General features: G+C 44.2%; 1 protein-coding gene across 7 annotated transcripts in view; it reads right to left on the bottom strand.

The window, feature by feature from the left end:
* Positions 1–22665, bottom strand: part of LOC126298395 (ligand of Numb protein X 2-like) — a 524161-nt gene that overhangs the window by 317605 nt on the left and 183891 nt on the right. The window lies entirely within an intron of this gene.

Genomic DNA, 22665 nt, shown 5'->3' with positions numbered 1-22665 from the left:
AGGGGGGAAGAGTGACTTGTTTACGGGCTTGGAGTCACTTTTCCGAACTGACTGGAGTTAGCGTAAGCAGCACAGCAGTAAGTTCATAGTTCCGGAGTCACCGGCACATATCCTTGAAGAGCGAAACTGAGTTTATATCAAACAACATTGTACAGGCGGTGCAGTTGTTAATATGCTGAATTAATATTCGGAAAGACGGAGTTTTCTCTGTCCGGCTATAATGACTTAGATTTTTCAAAATCATTTCAAGCAAATTCTGGAAACGTTCCTTCAACAAGGCCACAGCCGAACACCCGTTCTATCCTAATAAAGCATACTTATATATTCTGTGAGAGTGTATATTTTTGACCTGTTTGTTTTCACAGTATCATGTAAATCAAGTATCATAGTAAGATGATCCCAGGATGAATAATTAAATAAATAAAACGAAGATACATTGTACTGCGCCGGAAATTATAGCTGAAATATAACACAATCAAATGAAAGCCACATCCTCTACTCAAAGATCTGAACTTAAATATTATATTAATATATGGACACGTTACACCCCAGCCTACTACACAAAGTAGCGCCATTAGTAAGTCCGTCGTCATGACTTGCAACACACTATGTGAGATGGAAACTTTCTGAGGGGCAGGGAATCTAACTCTGAACTATGCTTTTGCGGGCAAAGATCTTCGAACTCAGAAACATATTGCAAAGTTCAGTCTGCTAGTACCTCTCTTCCGAAACTCTGCACACGAACAATACATTATAACCAAATTGGCTGGAAGGTCCCGAGTTCGGGTCTCAGTCCGGCACACAGTTTTAATCTGCCAGGAAGTTTCAAAAATCGTATAGTTGCAGCTTATTTATTTAATGTCAGTACACAAATTACGGCAATGTTGTTTATTATTTTATTAACAGCGGCGTGCTTCGCGTTCGATTTGAACGTGAGCAAATGCTAGCACGGTTTTCGTTTATCGTCTCTTAAAAGGGAGAAATATTACATAGTGGATTCATCCAATTCAATTAAAAGGGAACGAATGCGGCTCCGTAGCGAACATGAGAAGTTCGAATGATCACATTCGATGAACTACATGGACGACAAGGATTCGTTACAGTGCAAGAACACTTTCTTCAGGGAATCTACTCAGCCTAAACAAACATTGGCTGTCGTCATCAGTTAACTGAAATAAAATTACTACTTCAATATACGGCAAGATCTTAAAAGTTCTTACTCGGCACATTACAATTGATTGGGTAACTAACTATTGCAGAAACACTTCCTGCATTTACTGATATTTAATATTGAACAATAAATGCAGAATTTTTCCACATCTTTGAACTAGCCGCTCGTTTTTTCTGTAGATGTAAAATGTTGTGTCATATTTCTTAGCGTTGTGCTTGACACAGGCGGCGGATACGTTACTGACAACTGGACTTTAACGAGTTTAGGCAGCTACATCTACATCTACATGACTACTCTGCAATTCACATTTAAGTGCTTGGCAGAGGGTTCACCGAACCACAATCATACTATTTCTCTACTATTCCACTCCCGAACAGCGAGCGGGAAAAACGAACACCTAAACCTTTCTGTTCGAGCTCTGATTTCTCTTATTTTATTTTGATGATCATTCCTACCTATGTAGGTTGGGCTCAACAAAATATTTTCGCATTCGGAAGAGAAAGTTGGTGACTGAAATTTCGTAAAAAGGTCTCGCCGCGACGAAAAACGTCTATGCTGTAATGACTTCCATCCCAACTCGTGTATCATATCTGCCACACTCTCTCCCCTATAACGCGATAATACAAAACGAGCTGCCCTTTTTTGCACCCTTTCGATGTCCTCCGTCAATCCCACCTGGTAAGGATCCCACACCGCGTAGCAGTATTCTAACAGAGGACGAACGAGTGTAGTGTAAGCTGTCTCTTTAGTGGACTTGTTGCATCTTCTAAGTGTCCTGCCAATGAAACGCAACCTTTGGCTCGCCTTCCCGACAATATTATCTATGTGGTCCTTCCAACTGAAGTTGTTCGTAATTTTAACACCCAAGTACCTAGTTGAATTGACAGCCTTGAGAATTGTACTATTTATCGAGTAATCGAATTCCAACGGATTTCTTTTGGAACTCATGTGGATCATCTCACACTTTTCGTTATTTAGCGTCAACTGCCACCTGACACACCATGCAGCGATAATGTTGTGGAATTTCGGCAAACAATATGAGGAACATAATGACGAATTAGTTTTTCACTTCAAATGGTTCTGCGAATGGGTAGGTTTCTAAAATATAAATTGTTGGAAAGATCTTTGTAACTCCACTCCACTTCGAGTTCACGCATTTGCTGTATTAACCTTATCCTTGAAATATTCTAGGGTTTTGTCGCACAAAAGTGGCAATTTGTCCACGAAAGAAACGTCTACTTCCCAAGTCAGTGTGGATCTACGATAAGTAACCGCGGAAACAAAAGAAGGCAGGTAACCTTAGAACGAATTACCTAATGAACACGCTGTTGAAGACTGCCGCGCCTGAAAGATGTGAAGGCGCCAACGTTTACTGTGGCAGACGTACACGGCTGAGTGAACGCACCGCAGTTGCGCGGCTGCCGTGTGCCGTTTGGACTGCAGCTGCCCCTGGCACCTGCCGTGTACATGTGAAAGCCGCCATATGGCTCTCCATATAACGGTGTGTACAAGCTGCCTTAGAGGCGGCTGTCACACAAACGTAAAACGGTCCTTCGTAATCGGCTCGCAAAATAAGACCAAGAAAATCGTTCAGCCTATTATCGCCTCAGATTGATATGATTGAACACACTATCAAGCTGAAAACTCAGAAAGCCACGGTAGTGTACCGATTAACCACTTCAGGTACTGTTGATCGACGTTAGCGCTTCATCTGACTACTGTAGTCCGTGAAGGCTGTTCTTATCTTCTGTTTGTGAATGGCTGCGTTTATGGGGGCACGTGAACTCGTAGAATAATCAACGTTGGAGTTATGATACCCATAAGGGGCATCAAAAGCCTTTGAATGAGTGTGGTGCGCAATTAGAACACGAATTTTTGAATTGATATTTTTCCACCATACCATAACCGCTGAAAAGTAAGTGAATAACATATTGCACTTTACTTCTGAGAACTCACAAATAACGAAAATACTTGTTGTCATTTCATGCATGAGAATGCAAGACGTCTATGACACCAATACGAAGTGATGTTTTCACCATCATAATACACTGAAGCGCCAAAGAAACTGGTATAGGCATGCAATTCAAATACACAGATATGGAAACAGGAAGAATACGGCGCTGCGGTCGGCAACGCCTGTATAAGACAAGTGTCTGCGCAGTTGTTAGATAGGTTACTTCTGCAAAAATGGCAGGTTAAAAATGGCTCTAAGCACTATGGGACTTAACATCTGAGTTCATCGGTCCCCTACACTTAGAACTACTTAAACCTAACTAACCTAAGGACATCAAACACATCCATGCCCGAGGCAGGATTTGAACCTGCGACCGCAGCAGCCGCGTGGTTCCGGACTGAAGCGCCTACATCTACATCTACATCTACATCCGTACTCCGCAAGCCACCTGACGGTGTGTGGCGGAGGGTACCCTGAGTACCTCTATCGGTTCTCCCTTCTATTCCAGTCTCGTATTGTACGTGGAAAGAAGGATTGTCGGTATGCTTCTGTGTGGGCTCTAATCTCTCTGATTTTATCCTATGGTCTCTTCGCGAGATATACGTAGGAGGGAGCAATATACTGCTTGACTCTTCGGTGAAGGTATGTTCTCGAAACTTTAACAAAAGCCCGTACCGAGCTACTGAGCGTCTCTCCTGCAGAGTCTTCCACTGGAGTTTATCTATCATCTCCGTAACGCTTTCGCAATTACTAAATGATCCTGTAACGAAGTGCGCTGCTCTCCGTTGGATCTTCTCTATCTCTTCTATCAACCCTACCTGGTGCGGATCCCACACTGCTGAGCAGTATTCAAGCATTGGGCGAACAAGCGTACTGTAACCTACTTCCTTTGTTGTCGGATTGCATTTCCTTAGGATTCTTCCAATGAATCTCAGTCTGGCATCTGCTTTACCGACGATCAACTTAATATGATCATTCCATTTTAAATCACTCCTAATGCGTACTCCCAGATAATTTATGGAATTAACTGCTTCCAGTTGCTGACCTGCTATTTTGTAGCTAAATGATAAGGGATCTATCTTTCTATGTATTCGCATCACATTACACTTCGCTACATTGAGATTCAATTGCCATTCCGTGCACCATGCGTCAATTCGCTGCAGATCCTCCTGCATTTCAGTACAATTTTCCATTGTTGCAACCTTTCGATACACCACAGCATCATCTGCAAAGAACCGCTTGGCCACAACGGTTGGCAAAATGGCAGGTTAGCAAGATTTAAGTGAGTTTGAACGTGGTGTTACAGTCGGCGCACGAGCCATGGCACACAGCAACTCCGAGGTAGCGAAGTAGTGGGGATTTTCTCGTACGACCGCTTCACGAGTGTACCGTGAATGCCAGGAATCCGGTTAAACATTAAAATGTCCGACATCGCTGCGGCCGGAAGAAGATGCTGTAAGAACGAGACCAACGACGACTGAAGAGAATCGTTCGACGTGACAGAAGTGAAACCCTTCCACAAATTGGCGCAGATTTCAATGCTGGTCCATCAACAAGTGTCATTGTGCGAACTATTCAACGAAACATCATCGACATGGGCTTTCGGAGCTGAAGGCTCACTCGTGTACCCTTGATTATTGCATGACAAAGCTTAACGCCTCGCCTGGGCCCGTCAACACCGACACTGGACTGTTGATGACTAGAAACATGCTACCTGGTCGAACGAGTTTCGTTTCAAATTGTATCGAGCGGATGGACGTGTTCGGGTATGGAGACAATCTCATGAATCCATGAGTGCTATTAATAGTGTTCCATAGATTTCGTGTTTGTCTTGAATACAGTCAGAGAGAGTCCCTTTAGTCAACCATAGTGCCAGTAGTGATAGTGTTTGTTTTCAACACAGGTCAGAGACAGGTGTTGCTATTTTCATTGTTTACTACTAGAAGTGGCTAGCAATCACAGTTTAGTCAATAATCAGCCGCCTTTAGTGACTTAGAAGTCTAGTTAAAAATTGATTAAGTCTCTTCAGTAAATTGATTCCTTTGGATGGATAGGATGTGTGACTGCTGTGTACGGACGCAGGAGCTGGCCACTCTTCGCGAACAGCTGAGCGTGTTGATGGCCGCGGTCAGCCGTCTTCAGGCTGCTGCCTCGGAGTGTAGCGGCAGTGGGGAGTCTGTTGCGTCGCAAGTTACACCCCAGGTGTTACGTGCTTCACCCACTGTCCCTGCTGTCGAGACATCTTCGCTGGTACCGGGCGCGGTTGGGCCACCCTCTCCCCAAGGGGAGTGGCGGGTTCAGCGGCGTTCGCGGCGCACGAGGCGGAGGGTAAATGTGGAGGCTGGCCGTGTGGCATCGCCCGCTCTGCCTGTGAGTGGACATGTGGCTGCTCCTTCAGCAAGGTCCGAGCAGGCACACGGGGGGAGGGGTTTATTAGTTATTGGGAGCTCCAACGTTAGGCGGGTGATGGAGCCCCTTAGGGAAATAGCGGAAAGGTCGGGGAAGAAGGCCAGTGTTCACTTTGTCTGCTTGCCGGGGGGTCTCAACCGAGATGTGGAGGAGACCCTACCCGCGGCGATAGAGAGCAATGGGTGAACCCGACTGCAAATTGTTGCTCATGTCGGCACCAATGACTCCTGCCGTCTGGGTTCAGAGGTCATCCTCAGTTCGTACTGGCGGTTGGCGGAATTCGTGAAGGCGGAAAGCCTCGCTCGCGGGGTGGAACAGAGCTAACTATTTGTAGTATCGTTCTAAGAACCGATCGCGGTCCTCTGGTTTGGAGCCGAGTGGAAGGCTTAAACCAGAGGCTGAGACGATTCTGCGGAGAGCTGGGGTGCAAATTTCTCGACCTCCGCTATCGGGTAGAGAAATGTAGGGTCCCTCTGAATAGGTCAGGCGTGCACTACACGCAGGAAGCGGCTACAAGGGTAGCGGAGGACGTGAGGAGTGCACATGGGTTTTTTTTAGGTTAGAGAATTCCCTCCCTAGGCCCGACAAAACGCCTCCTGAGACGCGGCAAGGTAGGAGTAGGCAAAAATGAAACAGGGAATAATAATACTAATGTTCTAATAGTAAACTGCAGGAGCGTCTACAGAAATGTCCCAGAACTGCTCTCATTAATAAACGGTCACAACGCCCATATAGTACTAGGGACAGAAGGTTGGCTGAAACCAGACGTAAACAGTAATGAAATCCTAAACTCAGATTGGAATGTATACCGCAGAGACAGGCTGGACAGTGAAGGAAGAGGCGTGTTTATAGCGATAAGAAGTGCAATAGTATCGAAGGAAATTGACGGAGATCCGAAATGTGAAATAATTTGGGTAAAGGTCACGGTTAAAGCAGGCTCAGACATGGTAATTGGATGTCTCTATAGGCCCCCGGGCTCAGCAGCTGTTGCGGCTAGCACCTGAAGAATAATTTGGAAAATATTTCGAGTAGTTTTCCCCACCATGTTATAGTTCTGGGTGGAGATTTTAATTTACTGGATATAGACCGGGAGACTCAAACGTTCATAACGGGGGCAGGGACAAAGAATCCAGTGAATTTTTTTTAAGTGCTTGATCTGAAAACTACCTTGAGCAGTTAAACAGAGAACCGACTCGTGGCGATAACATATTAGACCTTCTGGTGACAAACAGACCCGAACTATTTGAAACAGTTAATGCAGAACAGGGAATCAGCTATCATAAAGCGGTTACTGCATCGATGATTTCAGCCGTAAATAGAAATATTAAGAAAGGTAGGAAGATTTTTTCTCTTTAGCAAAAGTGAGAAAAAGCAGATGACAGAGTACCTGACGGCTCAACACAAAAGTTTTGTCTCAAGTACAGATAGTGTTGAGGATCAGTGGACAGAGTTCAAAACCATCGTACAATATGCGTTAGATGAGTATGTGCCAAGCAAGATCGTAAGAGATGGAAAAGAGCCACCGTTGTACAACAATCGAGTTAGGTAACTGCTGCAGAAACAAAAGGAACTTCACAGCAAACATAAACATAGACAAAGCCTTGCAGACAAACAAAAATCACGTGAAGCGAAATGTAGTGTGAGGAGGGCTATGCGAGAGGCGTTCAATGAAATCGCAAGTAAAGTTCTACAAGGTGTTTCAAAAATGACCGGTATATTTGAAACGTCCATAAAAACTAAACGAGGAGCGATAGAAATACACCGTTTGTTGCAATATGCTTGGGACAACAGTACATTTTCAGGCGGACAAACTTTCGAAATTACAGTAGTTACAATTTTCAACAACAGATGGCGCTGCAAGTGATGTGAAAGAGATAGAAGACAACGCAGTCTGTGGGTGCGCCACTCTGTACGTCGTATTTCTGCTGTAAGCGTGTGGTGTTCACAACGTGCAAGTGTGCTGTGGACAACATGGTTTATTCCTTAGAACAGAGGATTTTTTCTGGTGTTGGAATTCCACCGCCTAGAACACAGTGTTGTTGCAACAAGACGAAGTTTCCAACGGAGGTTTAATGTAACCAAAGGACTGAAAAGCGATACAATAAAGGATCTGTTTGAAAAATTTCAACGGACTGGGAACGTGACGGTTGAACATGCTAGAAAGGTAGGGCGACCGCGTACGGCAACCACAGAGGACAACGCGCAGCTAGTGCAGCAGGTGATCCAACAGCGGCCTCGGGTTTCCGCTCGCCATGTTGCAGCTGAGGTCCAAATGACGCCAACGTCTACGTATCGTCTCATGCGCCAGAGTTTACACCTCTATCCATACAAAATTCAAACGCGACAACCCCTCAACGCCGCTACCATTGCTGCACGAGAGACATTCGCTAACGATATAGTGCACAGGATTGATGACGGCTATATGCATGTGGGCAGCATTTGGTTTACTGAAGAAGCTTATTTTTACCTGGACGGCTTCGTCAACAAACAGAACTGGCGCATATGGGGAACCGAAAAGCCCCATGCTACAGTCCCATCGTCCCTGCATCCTCAAGAAGGACTGGTCTGGGCCGCCATTTCTTCCAAAGGAATCGTTGGCCCATTTTTCAGTATCGAAACGATTACTGCATCACGCTATCTGGACATTCTTCGTGAATTTGTGGAGGTACAAACTGCCTTAGACGACACTGCGAACACCTCGTGGTTTATGCAAGATGGTGCCCGGCCACATCGCACGGCCGACGTCTTTAATTTCCTGAATGAATATTTCGATGATCGTGTGATTGCTTTGGGCTATCCGAAACATACAGGAGGCGGCGTGGATTGGCCTCCCTATTCGCCAGACATGAACCCCTGTGACTTCTTTCTGTGGGGACACTTGAAAGACCAGGTGTACCGCCAGAATCCAGAAACAATTGAACAGCTGAAGCAGTACATCTCATCTGCATGTGAAGCCATTCCGCCAGACACGTTGTCAAAGGTTTCGGGTAATTTCATTCAGAGACTACGCCATATTATTGCTACGCATGGTGGATATGTGGAAAATATCGTACTATAGAGTTTCCCAGACCACAGCGCCATCTGTTGTTGACAATTGTAACTACTGTAATTTCGAAAGTTTGTCTGCCTGAAAATGTACTGTTGTCCCAAGCATATTGCAACAAACGGTGTATTTCTATCGCTGCTCGTTTAGCTTGTATTGCCGTTTCAAATATACCGGTCATTTTTAAAACACCCTGTATGTACTGACTTGGCAGAAAATCCTAAGAAATTTTGGTCCTAAGTCAAAGCGGTAGGTGGATCAAAACAAAATGTCCAGACACTCTGTGACCAAAATGGTACTGAAACAGAGGATGACAGACTAAAGGCCGAAATACTAAATGTCTTCTTCCAAAGCTGTTTCACAGAGGAAGACTGCACTGTAGTTCCTGTTCTAGATTGTCGCACACATGACAAATTGGTAGATATCGAAATAGACGACGGAGGGATAGAGAAACAATTAAAATCGCTCAAAAGAGGAAAGGCCTCTGGACCTGATGGGATACCAGTTCGATTTTACACAGAGAACGCGAAGGAACTTGCCCCCCTTCTTGCAGCGGTGTACCGTAGGTCTCTAGAAGAGCGTAGCGTTCCAAATGATTGGAAAAGGGCACAGGTCATCCCCGTTTTCAAGAAGGGACGTCGAACAGATGTGCAGAACTATAGACCTATATCTCTAACGTCGATCAGTTGTAGAATTTTGGGTATAATGACTTTTGAGTATAATGACTTTTCTGGAGACTAGTAATCTACTCTGTAGGAATCAGCATGGGTTTCGAAAAAGGCGATCGTGTAAAACCCAGCTCGTGCTATTCGTCCACGAGACTCAGAGGGCCATAGACACGGGTTCCCAGGTAGATGCCGTTTCTTGACTTCCGCAAGGTGTTTGATACAGTTCCCCACAGTCGTTTAATGATCAAAGTAAGAGCATATGGACTATCAGACCAATTGTGTGATTGGATTGAGGAGTTCCTAGATAACAGAAAGCAGCATGTCATTCTCAATGGAGGGAGGTCTTCCGAAGTAAGAGTGATTTCAGGTGTGCCGCAGGGGAGTGTCATAGCACCGCTGCTATTCACAATATACATAAATGACCTGGTGGATGACATCGGAAGTTCACTGAGGCTTTTTGCAGATGATGCTGTGGTGTATCGAGAGGTTGTAACAATGGAAAATTGTACCGAAATGCAGGAGGAACTGCAGCGAATTGACGCATGGTGCAGGGAATGGCAATTGAATCTCAATGTAGACAAGTGTAATGTGCTGCGAATACATAGAAAGATAGATCCCTTATCATTTAGCTACAAAATAGCAGCTCAGCAACTGGAAGCAGTTAATTCCATAAATTATCTGACAGTAGGCATTATGAGTGATTTAAAATGGAATGATCATATTAAGTTGATCGTCGGTAAAGCAGATGCCAGACTGAGACTCATTGAAGAATCCTAAGGAAATGCAATCCGAAAACAAAGGAAGTAGGTTACAGTACACTTGTCCGCCCACTGCTTGAATACTGCTCAGCAGTGTGGGATCCGTACCAGATAGGGTTGATAGAAGAGATAGAGAAGATCCAACGGAGACCAGCGCGCTTCGTTACAGGATCATTTAGTAATCTGCGAAAGCGTTACGGAGATGATAAACTCCAGTGGAAGACTCTGCAGGAGAGACGCTCAGTAGCTCGGTACGGGCTTTTGTTAAAGTTTCGAGAACATACCGTCACCGAAGAGTCAAGCAGTATATTGCTCCCTCCTACGTATATCTCGCGAAGAGACCATGAGGATAAAATCAGAGAGATTAGAGCCCACACAGAGGCATACCAACAATCCTGCTTTCCACGAACAATACGAGACTGGAATAGAAGGGAGAACCGATAGAGGCACTCAAGGTACCCTCCGCCACACACCGTCAGGTGGCTTGCGGAATATGGATGTGGATGTAGATGCTATAGACCCTGCATGTCAGCAGGGGATTGCTCAAGATGGTGCAGGCTCTGTAATGGTGTGGGGCGTGTGCAGTTGTAGTGATATGGGACCCCTGATACGTCTAGATACGACTCTGATAGGTGACACGTACGTAAGCATCATGTCTGTTCACCTGTATCAATTCATGTTCATTGTGCTTTCCTGAGGGTCTTGGGCAATTCCAGTAGGGTAATTCGACACGCCACACGTTAAGAATTGCTACAGAGTGGCTCCAGTAACTCTCTTCTGAGTTTAAACACTTCCGCTGACCATCAGACTCCCCAGAACTGAACATTACTGAGCGTATCTGAGATATCTTGAAACGTGCTGTTCAGACGAGATCTCAACCCCTCGTACTCTTACGGGTTTATGGACAGTCGTGCAGGATTCATGATGTCACTTCCCTCCAGCACTACTCCAGACACTGGTCGACTCCATACCACGTCATTTTGCGGCACTTCTGCGTGCGCGCGGGGCCCCTACACGATATTAGGCAGATGTACCAGTTTCTTTGGCGCTTCGGTGTACACCCGGTATTGGTTTCAGCGCAGCACCGTCTTACGTGAAACAATCATTAATTTACCATGAAACACAATGACGGAAAAAAATCGCAACATGAAAAAATAATGTACAATAATGATATTTCGGGAATACATTCGTCTAGGTAACATATTTAAATGATTAAGTTTGCAAGATCAAAGGTTAATGTAAGCGCGAGATATGCCATTACAAATGTGAGATTCTGGTACATTAATAGCCAGCGTAACTGCCAGAATGTTGAATGTAAACATGCAAACGTGCGTGCATTGCGTTGTACAGATGCCGGATATCAGTTTGATGGATAGAGTTCCATCCCTCTTGTACTTGATCGGTCAATACAGGCATGGGTAATGCTCATTGTGCATCACGCTTGAGTTGTCCAATGATGTCCCCAGACAGATCTGGTGAACGTGCAGGTCAAGGCAACATGTCGACACTCTGTAGAGCATGTAGGGTTACAAAAACGGTATGTGGGCGAGCTTTATCCAGGTGGAAAGCACCCGATGAAATGCTTTTCATGAATCTACATCTACATTTATACTCCGCAAGGCACCCAACGGTGTATGGCGGAGAGGACTTAACGTGCCACTGTCATTACCTCCTTTTCCTGTTCCAGTCGCGTATGATTCGCGGGAAGAACGATTGCCGGAAAGCCTCCGTGCGCGCTCGAACTGACTTATCCAGGTAGTTATAAAGGGTAATTAAGAGTTTAACGTTGATTACGAACTACGGTGCAATTCGACATTTTTCACATCGCGAAAGATGGAAGAAGTGATACGTGACGGATAAAAATCTAGATCTGACAGACCATCGAAAACCCAGATACTTGGGTCCGTAGGGCAAATCAGTCATATTTACTGTCGACTAATGTCATGATACCGAGTGTAACGCCACCGGTTTTTCTAGTTGGTAGTTGATAGATTAGTATTTATCGGCCCTGGCTAAAACTCGGCGATAGCCGGTAGAGCGATGATACTGTTATTAGGTAAAGACGACGTTACAAAAAGCAGTGCTGAACTGAACTCTCGACGTGTGCGTGATATTTACTTCACCAATTGTGACCAATATTACGCTACTCGTCGTAATTAACTCGTTTATGTTCGATGGTTTAACAGTTGCTATTAAAATTATTAATGATAAATTCAATTCAGTTCCACCGACACCAACTTCCGCATAGGTTGGTTGTAATTTCAAATCTCTAGTAAGTCGTAACATTGCGATTGCTTCCTAACGTCAAAGAGTTTCTATATATGCGGCGAGCGCTTCAGTCAAATATTATCGCAGCACGCAAAAGATCACAATTATGTCTCTAAACAATTCTGTAATTTGGAATAACAAATGCGTAAATCGGCACGAAAGGGTGGTTATTTCACAATAATAATCACTTCCTAACAAGGCCGTGAGGAAGAATCTTTCACAGGATGGGAGGGGGGCGGGGATTTATAAATTGTCTGCTTTAAAACTATTGCGAAGTTTCGAAGTTCATTTGCAATTACGAATGAAGTTAATTGTCTATCACTGTTCAATGCCTAACTAGAGATGAGTTCGAGTTATCTAATTAAAAAGTTCACGTCGGTCTAATATGAGGTAGTCCTCCATCTGAATTCTAAACGATGTTATAGTTGAAGTCAATGTTTCGTTTCACTGCGTCATAGTAGAACGCAATTATCAATCCTCGAAAAACAATCTAACCGCGCCTACGTCAAACAAGTCTAACAAGCTTCGGTTAACTCTCGTAACGTAGTGACAATGGATCAAATTTTCCTTAGTCATTACTCATGATTCTCAAAGAGTACTCACACAAAGTAGTCTTTGAGATCGTTGGTTCTACTTTGCTAATTTTAATTATAATGATTTTGCGATTTACTATGATTTTGAGTTTACTGAGATCCTATCTTTCTTTTGTAAGTTCATAAGTTACTAAGTATAAGGTTGTTGTTTCAATTACTGTTGTTTCAATTAAATAATAGTGTTAAATGGAACTTTGGTTACTTGTTCACTTTTCATGGAATGTGGAACTTGTTTTGGGGAAATTTTTGGGATATTGGTTGCTATTTCTTCTTTTTTCATTTTTCGTCCGAGGAAGTGGCATTACACGAGGACGCTTATTTCGGAATTCTAGTAACGTTGATACGTCACACTATGGCCTCCTGCATATTATTAGCCAGTCAGTGGCTCGCCGTGGCACATGCACTGACGGAAAAAATAACTGTAACACAAAGAAGGAGTAGTGTGACATAAACGAAAGTTAACAGGCGTGTTGCTGCATCTGAAAGACGTCAATTCAAATTTCGCGCCAGTCGCATAACGGTGGCGGTAGTAGACGTATACGGAGAAAGCCAGAGGTATACTGTCTACAATTGGTGACTGCCTAGTAAAGCACTGAGGTGTTCAAATCAGCCTCTACGTTGTTCGCAGTTAGCTTACACATTTTCCAAGGCATGTCCTTGCCAACTGAGATACCCCAGCACATTACATAGCGAAAGAAAGGAAATCTTCGAACTCAGAATGAATAAATATCTCTAGTTGCGGTTTTCGCCAAATTTCCGAGCGTTCGCAAGTACCTTTTATCGTTTATAGTCGCCGAATCACGACACCGATTTGGTTTTCTCTTTATTCTATTTAATTTATATTTCCTCATGTAACTGTATGCTTTTCTGTGTAGCATTTGAAAGAAGCTCCTAAGAGAACTTCAACGGCATAACACGTATGGGACTTGATCAAAGGCCGGCCGTTGTGGCCGAGCGTTTCTAGGCGCTTCAGTCTGGAACCGCGCGACCGCAACGGTCGCAGGTTCGAATCCTGTCTCAGGCATAGATGTGTGTGATGTCCTTAGGTTAGTTAGGTTTAAGTAGTTCTAAGTTCTAGGGGACTGATGACCTAAGATGTTAGGTCCCATAGTGCTCAGAGCCATTTGAACTTGATCAAACAATATCAAAATAACATATCAGCAAACCACTGTCCGGCAGTAAGGAGATGAGGTTCCATAAATTTCTGGGGTATTACACCAAATGTAAGCAAACACGTAACTCAGGTATGATCCTCGTGTTTGCCTGCGTGCTTGAAGCTTATCAGCTTGTGTTCTGCAGTTGTAACAATTCGATTATTTTCTCGTAAAGCTATTGATTAATTCACTACGTAAACGATAATTCAGAAAGTGAATATACAGTACTGTTTGGAAAACATGAAACACCAAGACCGAGAAATGTGATCACAAAGAAATTTATTCCACCGATTAGGGACGAGACACTACACAAATTGTAAGCATTACAGTCCTGTGGCTGTGGAAATTCAATACAGAGTAGCACCGCCACACGCTGCAGACATAGTCGCTAGACGTCATGGCAGGGAATCAAATAGAGCCTAAATACGCCGCTCAAGAATACTCTGCCACACCGTTTGTAGGCGCGTCGACAGAGCGTCAACTGCGGCTGCAGGGGGACCTGAACGAATATGTTTCTGACCGACCATATCCCGGCCATGTTCGATGGGCGACATGTAGGCGAACGGGCAGACCAGGGAAGCCGTGCTACCTGTGTTTCTTCGAAGAACCCCTCCATATTCCTTTCACATTCGGCCGGGCGTTGTCCTGCTGAATATGGCAGGTGGAACGGCCTGAAGTAGAGGCAGTGCCCCGGGTTCTGAAACCTCCCCGATGTAGCGGGAGCAGGTAAGATTGTCCTCAATCTCTAGGACGCGAGATCGCGTAATAAATGTATTGACGCCAGAAACCGTCACACACATAGTTTGTCCGCCGTGCCGCTCGACACTACAGTCTGCCAGATTGCGTTCACCACGGCGGTGTCGAAAGCGTATGCAGCCATCACTGCACGACAAGTCGAAGCGGGACTCGTACGAAATAACTACATTTTGCCACTGAGCACGCCAGTGTCGGTGTTGCGTGCCCACTGCAGTCCTCGGCGTCGGTGGGATCCGGACAATGGAAGTCGACGCAATGACATCTACATCCATACTCCGCAAGCCACCTGACGTTGTGTAGCGGAGGGTACCTTGAGTATCTCTATCGGTTCTCCCTTCTATTCCAGTCTTGCATTGTTCGTGGAAAGGAGGATTGTCGGTATGCCTCTGTGTGGGCTCTAATCTCTCTGATTTTATCCTCATGGTCTCTTCGGGAGATATACGTAGGAGGGAGCAATATACTGCTTGACTCCTCGGTGTAGGTATGTTCTCGAAACTTCGACAAAAGCCCGTACCGAGCTACTGAGCGTCTCCCCTGCAGAGTCTTCCACTAGAATGTATCTATCATCTCCGCAATGATTTCGCGATTACTAAATGATCCTGTAACGAAGCGCGCTGCTCTCCGTTGGATCTTCTCTCTCTCTCTCTATCTCTCTCTCTCTCTCTCTCTCTCTCTCTCTCTCTCTCTCTCTCTCTCTCTCTCCTATCAATCCTATCTGGTACGGATCCCACACTGGTGAGCAGTATTCGGGCAGTGGGCGGACAAGTGTACTGTAACCTACTTCCTTTGTTTTCGGACCGCATTTCCTTAGGATTCTTCAAATGAATCTCAGTCTGGCATCTGCTTTACTGACTATCAACTTTATATGATCATTCCATTTTAAATCTCTCGTAATGCGTACTCCCAGATAATTTATGGAATTAACTGCTTCCAGTTGCTGACCTGCTATATTGCAGCTAAATGATAAGGGATCTTTCTTTCTATGTATTCGCAGCACATTACACTTGTCTACATTGAGATTCAATTGTCATTCCCTGCACCATGCGTCAATTCGCTGCAGACCCTCCTGCATTTCAGTACAATTTTCCATTGTTACATTCTCTCGATATACCACAGTATCATCCGCAAAAAGCCTCAGTGAACTTCCTATGTTATCCACAAGGTCATTTATGAATATTGTGAATAGCAATGGTCCTACGACACTCCCCTGCAGCACACCTGAAATCACTCTTACTTCGGAAGATTTCTCTCCATTGAGAATGACATGCTGCGTTCTGTTATCTAGGAACTCTTCAATCCAATCACACAATTGGTCTGATAGTCCATTTGCTCTTACTTTGATCATTAAACGACTGTGGGGAACTGTATCAAACACCTTGCGGAAGTCAAGAAACGGCATCTACCTGGGAACCCGTGTCTATGGCCCTCTGAGTCTCGTGGACGAATAGCACGAGCTGGGTTTTACACGATCGCCTTTTTCGAAACCCATGCTGATTCCTACAGAGTAGATTACTAGTCTCCAGAAAAGTCATTATACTCAAAAGTCATTATACCCAAAATTCTACAACTGATCGACGTTAGGGATATAGGTCTATAGTTCTGCACATCTGTTCGACGTCTCTTCTTGAAAACGGGGATGACCTGTGCCCTTTTCCAATCCTTTGGAACGCTACGCTCTTCTAGAGATCTACGGTACACCCCTGCAAGAAGGGGTAAGTTCCTTCGGGTGCCCATCAGGTCCAGCGGCCTTTCCTCTTTTGGGCGATTTTAATAGTTTCTCTATCCCTCCGTCGTCTATTTCGATATCTACCATTTAGTCATCTGTGCGACAATCTAGAGAAAGAACTACAGTGCAGTCTTCCTCTGTGGAACAGTTTTGGAAAAAGACATTTAGTATTTCGGTCTTTAGTCTGTCGTCCTAGGTTTCAGTACCATTTTGGTCACTGAGTGCCTGGACATTTTGTTTTGATCCACCTACCGCTTTGACATAAGACCAAAATTTCTTAGGAGCCACCAGTCCAGTACGCAGAAGACGGCGTCCAACCGCCGACGGAGACATGTCCACATCCGTTGCAGTGCTCCTTCGTCGCGCCAATACTGTGGACAAAGCTCTTCTGTCCGTTACTATCGAGCAGACGCGATGGTGGTCATCTCACGTGGAGGTCACATTGTATCATCTAATACCCTGTTGGCGCATAATACGGCCCTCTTCTCTAAACTGGTCGCACATGCGTCTCACTGTTCATGCAATGTGGCCGGAACGAGTCGCATTGTCACGGGACGACAGACCTGCCTCTCGGAGACACTCATTCTGCCCCACTGGAACGCACTCACATGCCCATATGCTCTGTGATGACGATGATGAGCGTATGGCTTTGGTGGCCGGGAGACCCCTCGCGGGGCGGTTCGACCGCCGCTCCACATGTTCTTTAACGCCACTACTGCGACTTGCGAGTGAATGAGGATGAAATGGTGATGAAAGACACACAACACTCAGTCATCTCGAGGCAGAGAAAATCTCCGACCCCGCCGGGAAACTAACCCGGGACCCCGTGCGCGGGAAGCGGCAACGCTACCGCAAGACCACGAGCCGCGGACTGCTCTGTGATGTATGCGAGATACAGTGGCACTCGGTTACACTTTTCCACTCCGTATGACTGCTCCGCACCGACTGAGTGTTGCGCAACACTGACCTGTCCGGACATACGAAAGGGGACGCTGTTGGGCCTCCGTGCACGTCACCTCTCTGAAGTTTAAATCACGTATCACGGTTCCGCTGTTCTATACGTCCTCTTATCGTGGCGTGTTGCAGACCACTGCTTCCGAGGTTCCCATTTTTTTACAAAGAGTAGTGTATATGGCGAATGTCGCCGAACTATTAGACCAGAGATGCGGTTGTATGCTGAAAAGTATCCCGATCCTGCGGAGCACTCACGATCGGTCTTTGCAAACATTTATATAAGAGGCTTCTAAAAATTGGAAGTGTTTGATGATGTTTAGTTTGTATGGCGCTCAACTGCGCCCGTGCGAAGTTCCAATGTTTACACAGTCCGTTGTATGTCACAGTCCAGTCTAGTCACTGTCACGATTGAGATGATGACGAAATGGTGAGGACAACACAACCACCCAGTCTCCGGACAGAGAAAGAAACTAGAAGTGTGGAGAATAAAATACGCCTAGGAAAAATAAGAGCAACTGATGAAAGAAACGAAACTAACATTTTAGCAACAGTAACACACAATGCATATGTCACTAAGAGGCGTCTCGGACGTACGAGAGGGATAAACCAGCGACTGTTCTGCAAACACTATATTCCATCGCATTTCACCCTCTTCACTGTTCGCTGCATCTAGAGCTTCGTGGCAATAACTTCCAAAAATAGGTTACAGTTCTCCGAATATTATCTATGAAATGTGCAGAGTGATGTGGCATAGCTATGTAAAATTTTGTTTCAGGAAGACACGTCGTTTACAAACCGTCAGCAAGTTAATCTTCGTAAAATGCACCAATCGTTGAAAATCCATGCTGACTCAACAAAGTGGATAAAAACTATGCTCTCGGACTATCGACGTTTGGTGCGTGTATATCATTGGTCCCAGTTTCATTGATGGGAATCTAAGCACACGCCAGTATCTCGAGTTCCTATGATATGCTGCTGCCACAGTTATTGCAAGACATCCCACAGGACATTACGCATTCAGTGTTGTACCCACATGACTGATGTCCCTCCTATTCACAAATTAATGAGAGACCCTCCGAAGAGAACATTTGGTGAGCATCGAGAGTTGATCCTAGTGTGTACTGTTTCGGTATGATAACAGTTAGTCAGTACTACATTCCTTCGTGTAACTATCACCAAAGATACGCTTTCTCGTGGAACTGTCCTTTGCCATTAAAGTCCGATAAATTATAAGTAAGTCTCTGGGCCTTACAGAGTGTAAGCTTCTCAATTCTTACGACACGATATTAATTTTGGGTTCGAATCCTTTCAATGTATGTTCAGCACAAGTTTATTATTGTAACGGACACTGTTTTTTCACTTCTCGTTTATTAGAGTATTAGAGGAATCACTTTGACAACGAATGGTAAAGATACTAGTGTGAGAAGGTCCAAATTATTTTCAGTCTCAATACTCTTTAATAATCCGCATAAAGAGAATAAAGTCATAATTCAACATAAAAGTTTCCGTATTGTCAATAAATCTCTTCACAATCGTAGGTATACGATCGTAGCGTTTCGTTTAACACGTACAATTACCATTCTCTTGAATATCAATGTTCGTATACCCTATCACCTCTAATTGACTCCGTCTCTGAATTTATCCCAAAATAATCTATTCTCCACCATTCCAATGTCAAATCCAGTTCTAAGAATGCAATTTAATTAGGCTTCTAACCCCAAAATTCCGAATACCACGGGAGAACTGCGAACACACTCGCCACCGCTGAAAACAAAAACTCAAGAGACCTAACAATGCTGCGCATTGGTTTATATATTACATTCGAAACAAAACGCAGCTCTGTTATGTCCTCCTTGGATTCCTTTTGTACTACTTTGCGTTGCTCTATTTCGAATATCTACTCTTTGTAAAATTTTAACTAACTATTGCTTCGAAATGCTACTACCGTGTTTTGGCTCTTAGGTCATTTCGTATTACATAATTTAATCTAATACTCGTTTCTGTAAAACCACACTCTAAAGAGCGGTTACAATTCTCACTAGACAAATGGTATTCTCTGTCTATTGGTGACATGGTGTTTGGTGACGCAGAGTGTCAAACTCCATAGCATGTGGCGCTCTTCGCCGTCAACGGCTGCTCAGAACGGGGCCCCGCCTCACAGCACTCACATGCCCGGCAAGTCCTTGGTAAATTTTGCAAGCACCGATCAATGTAAATATGAGCATTACGGTCGTCGGAGCAAACTTCAACGACACACAGTAGTTTTGTGCGAGCTTCTTTGTCAGATATTGCTGAGAGTCTCTTTCTGTCGCCGTATCTGTCCAATAACAATCCTACCGTGGATATGCTGAGAGTCTCTTTCTGTCGCCTTATCTGTCCAATAACAATCCTACCGTGGATATGCTACAGTTAATACTAGAACATTAAAATCCAATCCAGATGATTTACGTAAACGGAAAAAAGAGTTGTTGCAATATTCTTCTATAGATACATATTTTTATTTTTGTTTTGCACATTACGATGTTATGTTGAAACTATGCAACCACCGTTTTCCCTGTGCACGTTCACAAATAATTCTTCTATTAATATACCGACTTGGAGGAAGTGACAAAACTGCTTCCCAAGCTAGTCTTCCAAAACAAAAGCCACGCCATATTCAACTTTACCTATGTTTCTTCCAATGGAACATTTTGTGGGTTTTCTCGTGCAAGGTGGAAAACGTTTGGTGCATACTAATCACAACTGTTGACAGATAGATAATTAGGTTGCATTAGTTCTGCGCATTTTTCAAGTCTTTACAAAGTATAAAGTTTCATGAGCGCCGCGAGCCGATTTGCGTAACACCTAGTATGTCGTACCCTCTCCTATCCTCAGCTATGTTCGGCAGGAACTTTTCTATAAAGACGTTCTTTACTGGCACATGCCATTTATCCTTTTCTCCTAATTTTTCGTTAGTATTACACGCACACGATTAACAACACTGACCGTACGAATCCCCAATATTCCGGAGGTTCGTAACACTGTCTCGTGTACGTATCTGATTTGCTTTTCTTATTGTTAAGATTCTCAGAGGCTTGAAACACATTTATATACACAACATTACTATTACATAAGTGCCACAGGTTCCCGATATTTATGCATAAGAAAGATGGAAAATCATGAACACTGTGTCCAGTATACCGACTGAAAATAATTTTCTCTTGATTTATTTACAGATGCATACGGTTATCAGAGCAAGTGCTCGCACTGATTATCTAGAGCTTCCAATGTTTGGGTTGGGTTCCTTCGGGGAAGAGACCAAACTGCGAGGTCATCGGTCTCATTGGATTAGGGAAGGAAATCGGCCGCGCCCTTCCAAAGGAACCATCCCGGCATTTACCTGGAGCGATTTTAGGGAAATCACGGAAAACCTAAACCAGGATGGCCGATCGCGGGATTGAACCGTCGTCCTCCCGAATGCGAGTCCAACAAGTAATGTAAACTAGGTTATTTCTCCTTCGACCAAGGAATGTCTGATAACTAACATGCTGTTTCTAACAAAAGTTCGATTAATGTATGATAGGCATAAAGAAACTACTGAGTCGGACTGGTTTTTTCCAACAATCCTCTGTGACGGTGCAGCCTGCAGTTGACGTTAGTCTTTTCATTCTGTTAGGGGCCTCCAAGGACGAATTAAGGCCAACGATTAAGCGTTTCGTAGGCTCAAGGTAAAGCTGCTAGTGCTGATCACAAAGGTGGAGCTCAGCGCCACTTCAGTTGGAATCTCCGACTGAGCAGTAGGGAGCTAGAGAATTTCAAACAGATGGCCTTCATGGCTCCTGTGTAGCGTCGCTTTCTCCAGAACCACACACAGGGTGACGTATCTATTTAACTACATATACTTTCTGATACGCTGAACATATTGGTAACCAATTTTAACTTTGAAGAAAATGCACTACGGCCTCGTACAATAGCGAACAGCGTGTTATCGTAATCTTATTAACACCCTAGGTTGCAGGTATAAAGTTCATTTTTCAGGTGAAACCGAGCGGTAGTTCTAGATGAGCTATGTTGCTCTTCATGAGTTCTCCGCAAGTTAGTACGCTGCCTTCAAATTGTTCATTAATATAAATTATAGAGTTCCAAATTGTGGGAGGTGGTTTTGTATTTCACTCATCTCACTACTCAAAGGGAGTTGACGCTCGACGTTAAGGAGTTGAATTCTGGTGGGCGTCGATAAAATGTACGCAAATGTAATCTCCAAAACGGTGATGGGGGAACTTAATAATATTAAATGAAACAAGAGTTATAATGATGTGATTTATTATAAAAAATTAATACTAAACACAGGCAACCTGTGGCAACATCGACATGGTAAAATCACAGACAAATTAAAAAAATGAATGGCAACAGGAGACAACTTTAACAATTTTAATGTTCTTGGCATATCTCACGTAGGAATCGGGGGGGGGGGGGGAAGAGCTAATTATCTCGCAAAAAAATTACTTACAATAGTGAAGTGCCTAGTTATTGTCTTAAGCTTACTCGAAGTAATTCATATTTGAGAGAGGAAAAGCGTCAATCCTGTTGGCGAAGATGAAAGCAAACTTTTCATTACAGACAGAATGCAAGTCTTCAGAGAGAAGCTCAAAATAAACGAATTACGAAAATTTTATTACGATTTCCTTACGCCTCAACTTGTGGCTGCGGTTCGATCTCACCATAGTACTGCACGTGATGGTTCAGGTGGCTGTAGAATCGATCACTGGTGGAAACGACGACCTTCGCCAAGGGCGAAGGCCAAATTAGGCCAAAAATGTTTAAGTTCCCAGTGCATCGGTTCTCAGCTACGAAGTGGGATGGCGGAGGTTCCGGATCTTGAGCTCGATCTCAGAACTCTACTTTCCCATCTGAATTAAAATCGAATGTGAAGTGCGAGAAAACCTCGCATTGCCGCATTTTCCGTCTCCCACAATGCCGGTATTTGATTGGCTAGGCTCCGAATATTCCGAGCGCCGACCGATCAAACCGCTTTTAAAAAACTTGTGTCATCCCCGTTACGGGTTAACCAGTGGCTTCTTTCCTACCATACTATACCGAAAAAACTCGATGAGGTTATCTACCTCTTTACCGTCAGGTGCGTCTTTATAATTTACAGTCTGTTTACGGTACCCAATAGCAGGAAGTCTCACAACAAATAAACACTGTTCTTCTGCAAAATCAGTGCGTTTG

Source organism: Schistocerca gregaria, chromosome X, assembly GCF_023897955.1.
Source record: "Schistocerca gregaria isolate iqSchGreg1 chromosome X, iqSchGreg1.2, whole genome shotgun sequence".
Classification (NCBI taxonomy): Eukaryota; Metazoa; Arthropoda; class Insecta; order Orthoptera; family Acrididae; genus Schistocerca; species Schistocerca gregaria.
This window is presented reverse-complemented; position numbering and strand designations above follow the sequence as displayed.